Source organism: Amblyomma mixtum, chromosome 4 (genome assembly GCF_055824585.1).
Source record: "Amblyomma mixtum isolate Tamu chromosome 4, ASM5582458v1, whole genome shotgun sequence".
Classification (NCBI taxonomy): Eukaryota; Metazoa; Arthropoda; class Arachnida; order Ixodida; family Ixodidae; genus Amblyomma; species Amblyomma mixtum.
In genome coordinates this window covers 66,341,287-66,353,647 of record NC_143015.1, presented here as the reverse complement: position 1 = coordinate 66,353,647, position 12,361 = coordinate 66,341,287, and the positions used below count along the sequence as shown (strand labels likewise).

Sequence of the window (12,361 nt, the reverse complement as noted above, 5' to 3'; positions counted from 1 at the left end):
TAAGTTTGGTGCATTTATTACATGGTGTAAAACATGGTGTGGTCAGTTGAACTTTCCCCAGATTTTGATGATTGATGTAGGGAAAGCATTTATTATGCAAATGCATCCATTATTTAAGTAAATATGGTGTACAAAAACCTGGAATGGAAACAGAAATCAGCATCTGCAGGATTGAAACAAATTCCTAACAACTCTGCCACAGCACCATACCCATGACTGCCAAGCCACATTTTAGCCCCTAGCCTTTCACTCTACACTGTCCCTAATCTGTTCATTCCCAATGGGCCAGACATGAGGCCGTATGGCACTCAGGTATCCGTATCTGCCTATATGGACATGCCACGTTGTCTACTACACAGCTTTTTAAACACTTGTAGCAACAGAGTCAGTTTTCTCAGAAGTATGAAACTTTGTTGCAATTAGTTTTATGACACACCCAGCACATTAACAGGCATTCTAGCCAAATTATAATTTCGTTGCAGTTGGGTTTTGAAGCATTCTTCATTAATGAGTAAAAAGGAAATGACATTAACTGGGCACTATATGTTTCATCTAAGCTGCCTTCTCGACAAATAGGGGCATTTTAGAATTTCTAGGCAACAAAATTACCACAGTGTTCCCATCACACAACAGAAGGCTCATTGCTTGGAAGGCTGGTGGAGAGACACTGTGTAAGAGCCAAGCAAGTTCATTTATGAAGTGCTTTATCATGTGAGGGAAGGCTATTCACGGCTGTTTCTACCATGGCAATATAAGTTCGTGTCACAAATTGCACCAGCAATGCTCTGAAAAATGAGTAATACTGTTTTTCTGTTGCAGCAGTATTCTCTTTGCAAAATAAGATGAATAGTAGTTTTGCGCTGCAGCTTTCAGTGTGCAAGATGACAGCTACAGCTTAGCCTTTTGTCAAGAATACTTTTTCTCACATGCATTGCAGAACTGTAGAACCACATATTGTAAACTGTCCTAAAAGGCAAGGTGTGTTGCTGGGCGAGTTGGCTGGGGTACATCTTGAGAAAAACAGTGCTTGCAGACAAAGGACCAGAACGAGAAGGACACACAACTGCGCTGTTTTTTTTTTTGTGCCCTTCTTGTTCTGGTCCTTTGTCTGCAAGTGCTGTTTTTCTCAAGATGTCCTAAAAGGGCGGTGCACTGTGACAGCACGACGCAACAAAGAGGAATGCAGCATGGAGCGACACTTCATACTAATTTTATTGAAGAGCGCATGCCTCTATGAGTGCATCACATGCAGACAAAATGAAATCAAGCAGGGATGACGAAGAAATAAAATTATAGTGAATGCAAGGCAGGTATGAACAAGAAAATGAGTGCACTAATTTCCCAAAGATGAAAAATGTTTGCCAATTGTCAGAAGTTCTCTGTTGAGCAGTGCCAGAGAGGGCGTACTCACACAAGCAGATTCTGAGTAGGAAATGAGGGGCCTGAAATATCTCAATTTCTTAATTGTCGGGTTTAACATTCGGGAGCGACACATGGGCTATGAGGGACACCATAATGGAGGTCTATGGATTAATTTACACCACCTGGGGCCCTTTAATGCACGCTGACTTTGCACAGCACATGGCCATCTTTGTATTTTGCCTCCACTGAAATGTGGCCGCCATGGCCGGATCAAACCCACAGCCTTCGGGTAAGCAGTCTAAGAATGCCAGAGCCACTGAGGCGCCGTGGCGGGATGAGTTCTCCATTCCTAGGAGGAAAGTTTCAGGGAAAAAAAATGACTAGAAAAGAAATGCCAGAGGCCTGTAGTGTACCGTCAATGGTGCTGCTTGATATGGGATATGATGGCGCACCTTTCTCATGACCATGTGGGCTTCAAGAAAATTAGCAAATGGCACTCCTCTTCGCTGCTGTGTCTTGAGCTTGCTATGCTAAAGCACTTTGTCAGAATAGCCCGCCAACTAGCTCATAACACAATCCTAATCCCTCACCTGAAATCTGCCATCTTCAGCTGGCAGGGCCTACAAACGCCAGCACAGTCAGATGCTACTTTCTGGCTGCTGTGCATCTGGCACAAGTGTAGCTCCATTATAGCAACAGCATGCATGTGCTTGCACTTGTGCACATGCGTTGCATGGTCAACACGTACATGTGTACATGTTGTGGCAAGCCTCGCACTGCTCACAATGGAGCTTGCAGCCACTGCACGATTTGCTAGTTCTTTCCACTGTGTGCTTGAAGTTCACCAAACTTTGTGACTTTACACGCCACTGGCCATCTCCAACTCTCTCAGTACTGGACTTAGAAAGCTCAATCCCCACTTTATGCTTCCTAAACAGGGCAGATTTGCGGTGGTCTGCTCCTCCTTTGACACCTGTTGTAAAGTTTTTCGGATGTGAAACTGACGAGTACTTTGATTAATGTATCCAATCACCCATTTACCTTGCCACCAAAGTGAGAGTACTTCAGTGCCTTGTGCATTGACTCCAAGTGATTATTTGTTGTTAATCCAATGTACTGCCGATAGCAGTAGGCCCACTGACATGCCCTCTTTGCGTATGTTTTCTCAAAATATCTGACAAAGCCAAAGGCAATTAAGCCGATGCTCTTTGGAGTGGATACCAAGAAGTGCAGGGAGCAACTGTTGAGACTCAGTCTCATCTGTCCACTTCATCAGAGTGTGCAGCATGTCCCTTGTTGTACTCCTGCAGTCCTTGTTTGTGACTGTATTCAGGTGCGTGCTCCAGTTGTGTAGCACCTGCCAGCTGCAAAGCAGTCGACTCCTCAAGGGACCCATCACCTGCTCCCATGCACTGCCATAAACAGGGGCATCATCAGACATAAATGCCTGACATGGTATTGTGTTTTTTCTTTGATGGCCTCGAAAAACCTCAACACAGTGCCCGTGTTCACCCTTTTTGAAATCAAGTAGGCACACTGGATACCAAAGGCATCTTGAGAAATTGTGAGCAGGGTTGTCAGTTGGAATCAGTACTTATTTATGCCATGGGTGGAGTCAATGCACAGTTTCGCTGCCCCCAATTCATAAAGGAGCTCTCGTTGTGGGAACGTCATTAATGCTAACTCAAAGTCGCCATCTTGACTGTTGGGGTCACCCTTCTTCCTGTAATACAACAATGGCGACTCATTTTCTGCCCTCATTTCTTCGACCCATAATTCAACACTCTTAAAATCGTCTGGATCTCTCTGCCCTGTTTTGCCAATCCTAAACTTATCTGCAATGTTACGGAGGTCCTTAGTGGTCACAAGTTGCATCCGTGGGCTTGATCCACTTGTACCTGCTCGGATGTTGTGCACAATGGTTTTTTTCTGGCACTCCTTCTGCTAACCGGCCTGAAAATTGTACAGAAAAAAACTGTTAACATCTCTGGTTCATCTGCCTACAGCCATGTAATAAAGTGACAAATACTTCTGGTCAGATTCCTTCATCTTCCACTTTGTTCCTTTTCACAGGTGACACACAGTTCATCTTACTTTCATTTAACTTTTGTGGCACTGCAAAGCACACGACAAAATGGTTGTTTCAAAGCCAGATGGACTTTATTTTTATGAGTTTAAACTTGCATACTGCAATGCAAAACAGGGAAGTTATATACAGCGTGTTATAAATGCAGAATATAACAGCACTGAAAATGTGGACAAGAAAAGAATAAGGACATGTGCTTCACATCCTGTCCCATTTCATTCTGCATATTCAAAAAATGCACCGATTCGCCTGACAGCAACCTTTAAAGGAGTAGAGACACCAAATTTTTGAACGCGATCTTCGTTTCTTTGGACTTGTGCACAAGACAATAGTGTGCACGAGTCACAATGTAGAATTCACTTATGCCAAGTGAATAATTTTTAAGTGAATATTTTTCTCATGCTGTTTCAGTTTCAACACCTGAATGACTGCTGCTAAGTCAGAGACAATTGGAGGGCATGCCAGTCATACATAAACTGAAATATAAATGCTGCTTGTTCGTTTCTTTTGCAATTTCAACTCTTGTGCAGGCTTGTGTTTTATATTAGTGGTTTTTGAGGAAAGGAAATGGTGCAGTAACTGCCTCAACCATGCCATGAAGGAAAGAAGGAGTGAAAGAAGCAAGAGAGAAAGAGGTGCTGTAGTGGAGGGCTCCATAACAATTTCGACCGCCTGGGGATCTTTGGGCACTGACACTGCGCAGCACGTGGGCACCTCTTGCCTCCATCGAAACTCAGCTGCCGCAGCCGGGTTCTAACCCGGGTACTCCAGCTTAGTAGCTGAACACTCAAACCACAGCCGTTCCTGCGAGCGTTACTGATGAAGTGCCAAAACAGCCAAATAATTCTAATTAATGAAAGTTCACTGCAGATGATCTCTCTTATGAGAAAAAACATGGCTCTTATACAACCATTAGACTGGTGGCGTTGGTTTGATCAGCAACAAAATGCCTACACTTTTGACAGGCAGCCAAAAAAAGAGGCTAGCATCGAGTGCAACTGTCAGTCATTCAAGACACGTTTCATGGAGCTCAAGCCGACTTCTAACGGATGAAGTTCAACGTCAGCCGATTGAGCGACAGACCTAGGATAGTCAATGAAACCAGCAGAAAAACAAAAGAACAGACATTGGAGTAGTTCAGTGCTAGATGGCATTCCTAATTATGTTCAGTTCGAAAGACTGGACCCCTTCCACAAAGCATCTCTAAACTAAACGGCATGAAGTTCGTACAGACTGTGCTGTGCATGCAATGTGCCGTGGATCAATTGTTTTTCACCCTTCGATGTGACCAAGTAGGCTCAAGTGAATTGCACTACAGTCAGATACAACTCGAGAACGAAGTGGCAGATGCCCCTTAAAGAAGACCCCCCAGTCAATGGCGTCAGCTGATTTTCATCAGTTAATCCAATTAAAGCCATAACTAATCCCCTTTCACCTGCCACCCTCTCCTGCAATGCTACCCCCTAGGATTAACCATGACATCATGAGAATCGGTCGACGCCATTGGATGGCAGGCTTCCTTTGAGGGGCATTGGCCACTGGGTTCTTAAGCTGTGCCCTACTATAACTTCTTCCGCCCCCTCGTTTTGTGGGACATGCCTTCTCCCACTTTACAATAGGCATTTTCGTGTTGTCCCACCTCTTTTGTGCCACAGATGCATCACAGGAGAATAAAAATCATTGAAATGATCACTCGAGTTAATGAGCAATATCTTCCCCTAAAATACATTTCTATTGCACTTTCGTCTCCCATTTATGAAAGGTTGCTGGAGTGTAGCTTCTAAACGTTTTCACATTCCGGTACAGTCAACACAGCATGCACAAATGCTTTGTACAAGAGGAGTGGCTAACCTGCAAGTACTCTGGCATCATCCTGGGACAGCCTTTGGTGGCAGGCCTCATTGAAGTGTCCGTAGTGTTTCTTTTGAAACACTAAATATACCTTGCCCTCTTTCTTCATGCTAGAGTAGCAAAGCAGTGTTCGCCGATTTTGCAGCTTCCTTGCTCCTTTTCCTGCCTTTGGCGCTGTTCTATAGGAAGCTCTTCGTACGAGCCGAAACGGTGGAAGTGCCGGTAGCGTTTAAAAACCCTTGGTGCACATTCCTTCTTTCCTGTAGAAGCTATAAAATGGCAGCAAGTTTTGCTTTCTTCTCCGTCTTTGCAGGTGCAAAATCCTGAAACGGAAAGATTGTAAACATAACTAAGCACTCCACATAGTATTAGTTAATTATTAGTGTGAAAGCACAATTCCGAACGGTAAACCCCGAGCAAGATCCTGCGATGTATGTGGGTTTGTGCCAAGAGCATAGCAACGGCGACATAGCAACCACAGCCTCACAGCAGCATTGTAACATAGTTATGACACGATGCCAACATATGATGTTAAGTCCCTGACCACTCATGACTAAAAAGAAATTTTTAAAAATTGAGGCGTGAACAAAGGTGGGCTCCATTTTGATAAAAACGTGTACACAATCATAGCACATGGATAACGGCATAAGGCATCCTTAGAAAGCCAACAGTAAAGTAACAAGACAAGGCAATGTTCATGAAATTCTGCTTTTGCAACTTCTCTGTCAATTTTTTGTGTATCACACTACTTTCATTTTTTGAAAAGCAAGGCCAAATTAAAGTTTGTACTTTTTACATACACTAATGAAAAATGCATGTGCTATGGAGTGGGCACATATGCAGTACTCTCGCACTACTACTGGCGCTCTGCCTCTGCCAAGTGCGCATGACAACACAGATTTAGCTTCAAATTTTTAGCCGTTTGCCTGCAGTGCAGAACTGCATTTCCCAGCTTTTTTATTGTTAAAAATTTATCAGTCATTCGCTTACTGTTTTTTTCCTGCTATAGCGCATGGGGAACAATTTTTGGCGAAAATTATTAAGTTCAGGTTGTTATTACACGGACTGTTACATGGAAGTATTTCAATTTTACTACAACCTGCGAAAACTCATTCCTGCACAGCAACCTTTTACATGGCCCTGTCCTTTGACCACAAATTCAGGTCAGCGCTGTTGACTTCTATAGGCAGAACAATACTGGACATTCTTCCTACACACTTCAGCGTGTTGCGATTGCCATGGCTTCAGCGCTGCTAAGCCAGTGCATGCCGCGGCAATGTTGTGTGTCCTGTCGAGACATTGCAGGTGCCTGCAACAAAGCATAAGCAAGGCCTGTAGCAGCGAGTCTGCTGCAAGGACCAGTTTTTTTCCTGCAGTGGCCACTTTAAATATGAAAGAGAGTGCACTGCTTGTCACTTTGCTTATGGAGGAGCTAGGACACCAAAAAAAAATTCTGCAGACACACATAAGACTGCTTACCAGAGAGAATGCCAAAGCATTAAAGTGCACAGTCATGCTATGTAGCAGAATGACGAGTCATGAGTGCAAGGCATGACTACGCAACTTTGTACAAACTCTGCACACCTTATGTTACTAGTAAAGTGCTGAGTCATGCTACACTTCAGAATGATTAGGAGTCAAAACTATGACTACCTAAACTTTGTACAAACTATACACCTTACATTACAAATAAGTGCAAAATGACTATGACAAGTCATGGCTTTCAAAGGTTATAGTACGTTACGTTTCACATTTCACTCGAATGCCCGCAAAGGCTACCTCTGCAGATCTGCTGCACTAGACTAAGCCCATTGAAATAAATAAATAGCAGCGCAAGGAGACAAGGACAAGAAGAGACAACAAGGACGGCGCTGACGTGCATGACATCGCATGACAAAAAACGTGCATGACATCGCTAAGTTTTTGTGCACAAAACCACGTGCAAGTTTCCCCAGGTGAGTGTAAGCCCGTAAATAAAAAAAAAGAACGCGCTTTGTGTTTACAAACTTAAAATGCGCGCGCTCTAAAAGTCAATAAACTGCAACTTTTAAATCGGTAATCTAAGCGCGCGACTGCATCCCGCTTTGTTTGGCCCTTTATTGCTTTGATCACTGCGTGCGTGCACGCAGTAGTATAGACTTCGTTTCTTACCTTTATTCGAGTCGAAGACTAGATTCTCTTCCTCGAAGTTGTGGTGCCGTCGCAGGTCACGAAGGGCGACAAAATGCTTCGGACGTAAGTCGCACAAGAACGGCCGTGCCTTACTACATGTTATTGTTGTGACTGGGAGAAGGATGAAAAGGAAATTGCATGGGCCTGCCTACTGGCTGGAGCCGAGCCACCACCGCTGCCGCGTACAGATAGAGAAGAGATCAGAGGAAAGAGAAAAAGAAAAGACGCGTCGCAGCAACAACTGCGTCCTTCCCCATGAATATCCTTGATGGGTGTTTTTAAATTACTAGTATTGAAGAACGCCTTGTCGCAAATCGCTGAAGCAACGCCATCGCACGCATCCGTCTCCATGCTCAAGGCAAAAAAATAAACAAGCGAGCAAGAAATGCACCTTGGGATACCTCGGGATATTGAGCAAGGATTTTCACGAAGAGTTGAGATTTTCCCTGTCGGTTGAAGCGCAGTGTTCCCCAAAAGTCCCCACAGAGTGACGTAGAGTAGAGCAGTGACGTCTGTTCTCGGTTGGCCAATCGCAACGAGGATCACCTTCCTCTGATTACGCCCTCCGAGCCACCATGGGCGCTCAAAGCATCATGGGGCTAGTGACTCTACATGGGGCGGTGAGCTACTTGTTGCGGAACTGCAACTTTTGGCCAAAAAATAATAGAAAAATAAAGCTGTTTGATAGCTACAAACGTCCTAACATTCAATATCTTGTCTAATGATTGCAACAAACGAGCAGAAAAGCATTTAAGTGCAAAGTTCGCCTAAAATAAGACATGACTAGCTTTCCTATTGGCCAAGTGATGAACACTAAAAAAACTAATATTTCGTAATTAACAGGCGGACTTTTAAAAGTAAATATGTTTTCAAAAAAAATGTTGTTGTTTAGATACTTTAAGAGGTTTTTTAATGGCATTTCGGAAGAGTAAAACCTTTTATTGGCGTCGTGTGTCGTCGCGTCTTCACTACTATGGCTTTTGCACACTGCGTTCGCGCGAAAGTCGTCTAAGCACACACGAACTACGTTTTCGGAATGAAACGCCTTAGTACTGCCACTCTGTGTTCCCGAAAAACTACGACTGTGCCGCAACAAGTAGCTCACCGCCCCATGATGCTTTGAGCGTCCATGGAGGCTGAAGTGCAGCGCCGCCAGCTTTCCCTCTAGGTAGTAGTAAGAAACTCTATGCTTTCCGCGTACAAGTTGATGGTGATGCGTACTGCGATGCAGCTTGCTTTATCATGTCAGGCGTATTGAAGAAAGCGAGTTTTGCCACTGTCAATCAGTTTTTTATTTACTCATAGCATATTCGATAAACAGCACTGGTGCGCACCGGTGCGCACCGGTGCTAAGTGTTATATTCGATAAATTGCACCAGTGCGCACCGGACATCTTCGATTAATGGGACGCACCGTCTGGGGCACTTTTTTGTTGCCCCAAGGCGCACCGACAAAATCGGCGGTGTGCATGGGAGCAATCCCAGCAGGCGTTGCAGCAGACACGCAGACCACAAATGGCGTCTGCACGGGAAAGGCGGAAAGGCCTGATCTGCTTGCCGCGATCGTTGATGATTTCCTTTCAAGCACTTCTGACAGAGAATATGAAGAAATATTGTAATTGATAAAAGAAAATGAAGGCAATGAACGGCCAAACTTTGTGAACTTTATGGACAAATAAAATTAGGATGCAAAACATAATTTCAAACTTGTACGACTATAGGCAGCTGCGACCGCTGTCTATTGGAATATCGCCCCGCAACAAGTAAAGTACATATACGCTCGAGGCGCGCGGCCTGCAGTTGCTGCAGCGCGTTAAAGCATTATATGGTGTTGCCGTATGCAACACCATATCATTTCCCTAACATCATGAAATCTGGGTACACTTGCATTCATACGCTGGAGAGCAGATTTCAGTTGTCTTGCGACCACACATTGCATAGCTCGAACCGGAATACGAGCGTGCCGACCTAGGGCGTACTGCGATGTTCTTGGACCAAAAGCGACTCACCAGCCATCAGCTCTTCTAAAAGCTTCTTTGTCATGGTAACACGATGCGCCTTGCCGTCCATAACGATATCAACGGTTACCGCTGACATTTCAGAAGAAAAACTTTGCTCGGGCTGTGGCTGCAAAAGCGCGAAGAAAGCAGACGACGGTATTGGCAATGCGAACGCCACCTACGCACGCAAGGCGGCGCTCGGAACGGCACCAGCGCGATGCAGTTTGTATTCGATGTTGCACCGGCTTGGGGCTCCACTACCGCGGGTCCTTGAGCACCGCAGTGGTTTTGGGGCAATTCTGGTGCGAGTTTATCGAAGATGCCATCAGTTTTGAACACCAAGGCGTTCTTGCCTTGTATACATAAGGTTGGTAATTTTTACGTTCTGTTAGTTTTTCTTTCATTACGCCTGATATGATCAAGGAAGCTGCATCGCAGTATGCATCACCATCAACTTCGAGTTCGGAATTGCCAGGATCTGCGTACGCGTTAGTTAGCTCTCTTTTGCAAGCTGGTGCTTCACAAAGTTTTATAGTTGTTACGTATCTACGGCCGAACTCTAGGGGTGGTTCGATGCACTTCAGATTACAATTTGCGATTCGTGAAAATTGTGCCGTGCTGTTGTGGGTGCTTACTGAGCCCAATGACTGCTCCAAGCGCGACTGGTTTCGGTTTCTTCTTTTAAGCTTCGGCTGTGCAAAACTACATAAACGTCCAGGCACAGTAGCAGATCGGTTTGCCGCAGTGAAACCTTTTCGACTGAGCCCTCTACATCTGCTACTGCAACTGCTGCTGCGACTCATTCTTCTGCGGGCAAGTCGTAACACGAAGGTTGCAGCTGCGAGTTCTGATGTGACCGTTTTGCTGACACAGACACCAGAGTGACTTGCGGGGAGTGTGTGTTCACATTTGCCCTTAGTTGCCGAGTCGCCGCGACGCTATGCTGCCGGCGAAACGCAGGGCCGAGACGCCAGGCCGAGACGCTCTGCGCTTAGTGCTACAAAGCCGAGACGCAGCACCCGAAGAGACGGGCAGTCCACCGAGGGAGCTGGGATCGGAAGACGTTTATTGGTTGTTGTTGCGACTGCGAGAAGGATGAAAGGGAAAGTGCACGGGCCTGCCGGCTGGTGGTGGTGAAAACTTTTAATTGATGAATAGAGTTTGGGAGCCACAGAGTGGCCCCGCTACATGGTAGGCGTCCCTAGTCCGGGAGACCGCATGACGAGGCCCCGTCTCTCGCCCGTTTCACCAGAGCCCTTTGGGACTCAAGCGAGGAGCAGTTGAGGAGGGCAGTCTCCCATGCCTGTCTGGAAGGGGTAGGGGAAGGGGGGGTGGTGGGGATTTTGAGTACATGGCCACACCATGTGGAAGATATCACAGGTCTCTCCACAGTGCGGGCATCGCTCATCCGTGTTAGGATCTTAATGTTTTATGATTGCAGGACAGAGTAAAGTACCTGTCTGCAGGCGCCTTAAAGTTCGCTCCTCCGTCTTATTCAGCCTCTTTGCAGGGGCTGGGAAAAGGCGGTGGTTGTCGCTATAATGCGTTATTATTTTCCTGAATCGAAGCAGTTGCTGATTAGTCTCCGAGCCAGAAGAGCTGGGATGAGGAGCCCGGTGAATAAGCGCTCGGGCAGCCGCGTCAGCGACCTCATTACCTCATAAGCCCTGGTGGCCAGGAGCCCTAATGATTCTTTTCGGTGTTGGATCAGTGGCAGTCAGTCTTAGAATGCAAGCAGCTAAGGGGGAGATCTCCCCTGCCAAGTAATGATCACATACTTTTCGGGAGTCCATGATGATGATTCTCGAATTGGCGTGGGCGGCAGCAAGCACTATCGCTACTTCCTCGGCTCGCATTGAATTCGGGGCTTCGAAAGAAGAGTCCATCAACGTGCATTTCCTGGTGAACGACAGCGGCCGTGTAAAATCCCGTGGGCGATGGCCCTGCTACGTCTACATAATATGCACCGGGTCGGGAGCCGTGTTGTCTCTCAAGAGCCCGAGCCCGCGCTTGTCGTCTGTTTTCGTGCATGTCGGTGTCCATGTTACGGGGGAGCGGGGAGACCCAAAGCATATGGCGCCACAGTACTGGGATACGCTCCGCCTCCTCTGGAGTGCAGTCGTGTTGGATGTGTAAGCGGTTTAATAGGCGGCGCCCAGGGGCCGTCTGCATGAGCCGCATGTATTGGTTCACGCACGAGGTGGGCCTCCCGCAGCTCCTGGTAGGAGTTTAGCACGCCCATTGCCTTGAGTTTGGCATTAGAGGTAGCCTGCCACATGCAGATAGAGGATAGGTTAAAGGTAAGAGAAAAGAGTGATAGAAGAGTTGCGTGTCGCAACAACCGCGTCTGCCGAAGCGAAGACGCTGGCTGAAACTGCAGATGCCCCCCTTGCGTTTATTGATGACCAGCCAGAGCTTTTAAACAGTAGCCAGGGGAAGGGGGGGGAGAGCGAGAGAGGGGTTGCACACGCTGACACGCGTGCGGAGCCGACGCTTGGTGATCTGGATAACAGTACAGCATTAGTCACATAGCGAATTGATCTGTCGCGAGGTTGTTCCATCATATAAGGCTAGCCTTGCTGCGAAGGGTATAAGTTATGTCGGCAAATTCCTCGTTGGCGTTGCCTAGTTCTCGCACCTCCGGACCCCTTCCCTGACCTGACAGTAAAAAAACTGCCATTTTACATCAGTATATACCCGCAGAATGGTGTGATGGGCCCAAGTGTGTCAGCATATGTTCAAGGATACACGTACAGCCAACACTACGGCCGCAGGTGGAATTTGCCGGTTCAGCAAATCCTCTCGCACAGCGTACAGTTGGCATCAAGCTTGACGTGGACGATCGCAACGGCTACCGTCGAATCTTGAGGTGCAGTTTGAAGCGTGTAGCC

At 46.4% G+C, this 12,361-nt stretch overlaps 1 long non-coding RNA gene across 1 annotated transcript; it reads right to left on the bottom strand.

The window, feature by feature from the left end:
* Positions 1–8,038, bottom strand: LOC149346700 (uncharacterized). The gene is made up of 3 exons (XR_016292462.1): positions 7,451–8,038; positions 5,300–5,622; positions 1–3,315 (listed from the first exon to the last, which is right to left on the bottom strand). It is a non-coding gene; the product is annotated as an uncharacterized LOC149346700 (long non-coding RNA).
* Positions 8,039–12,361: the final 4,323 nt, after the last annotated feature.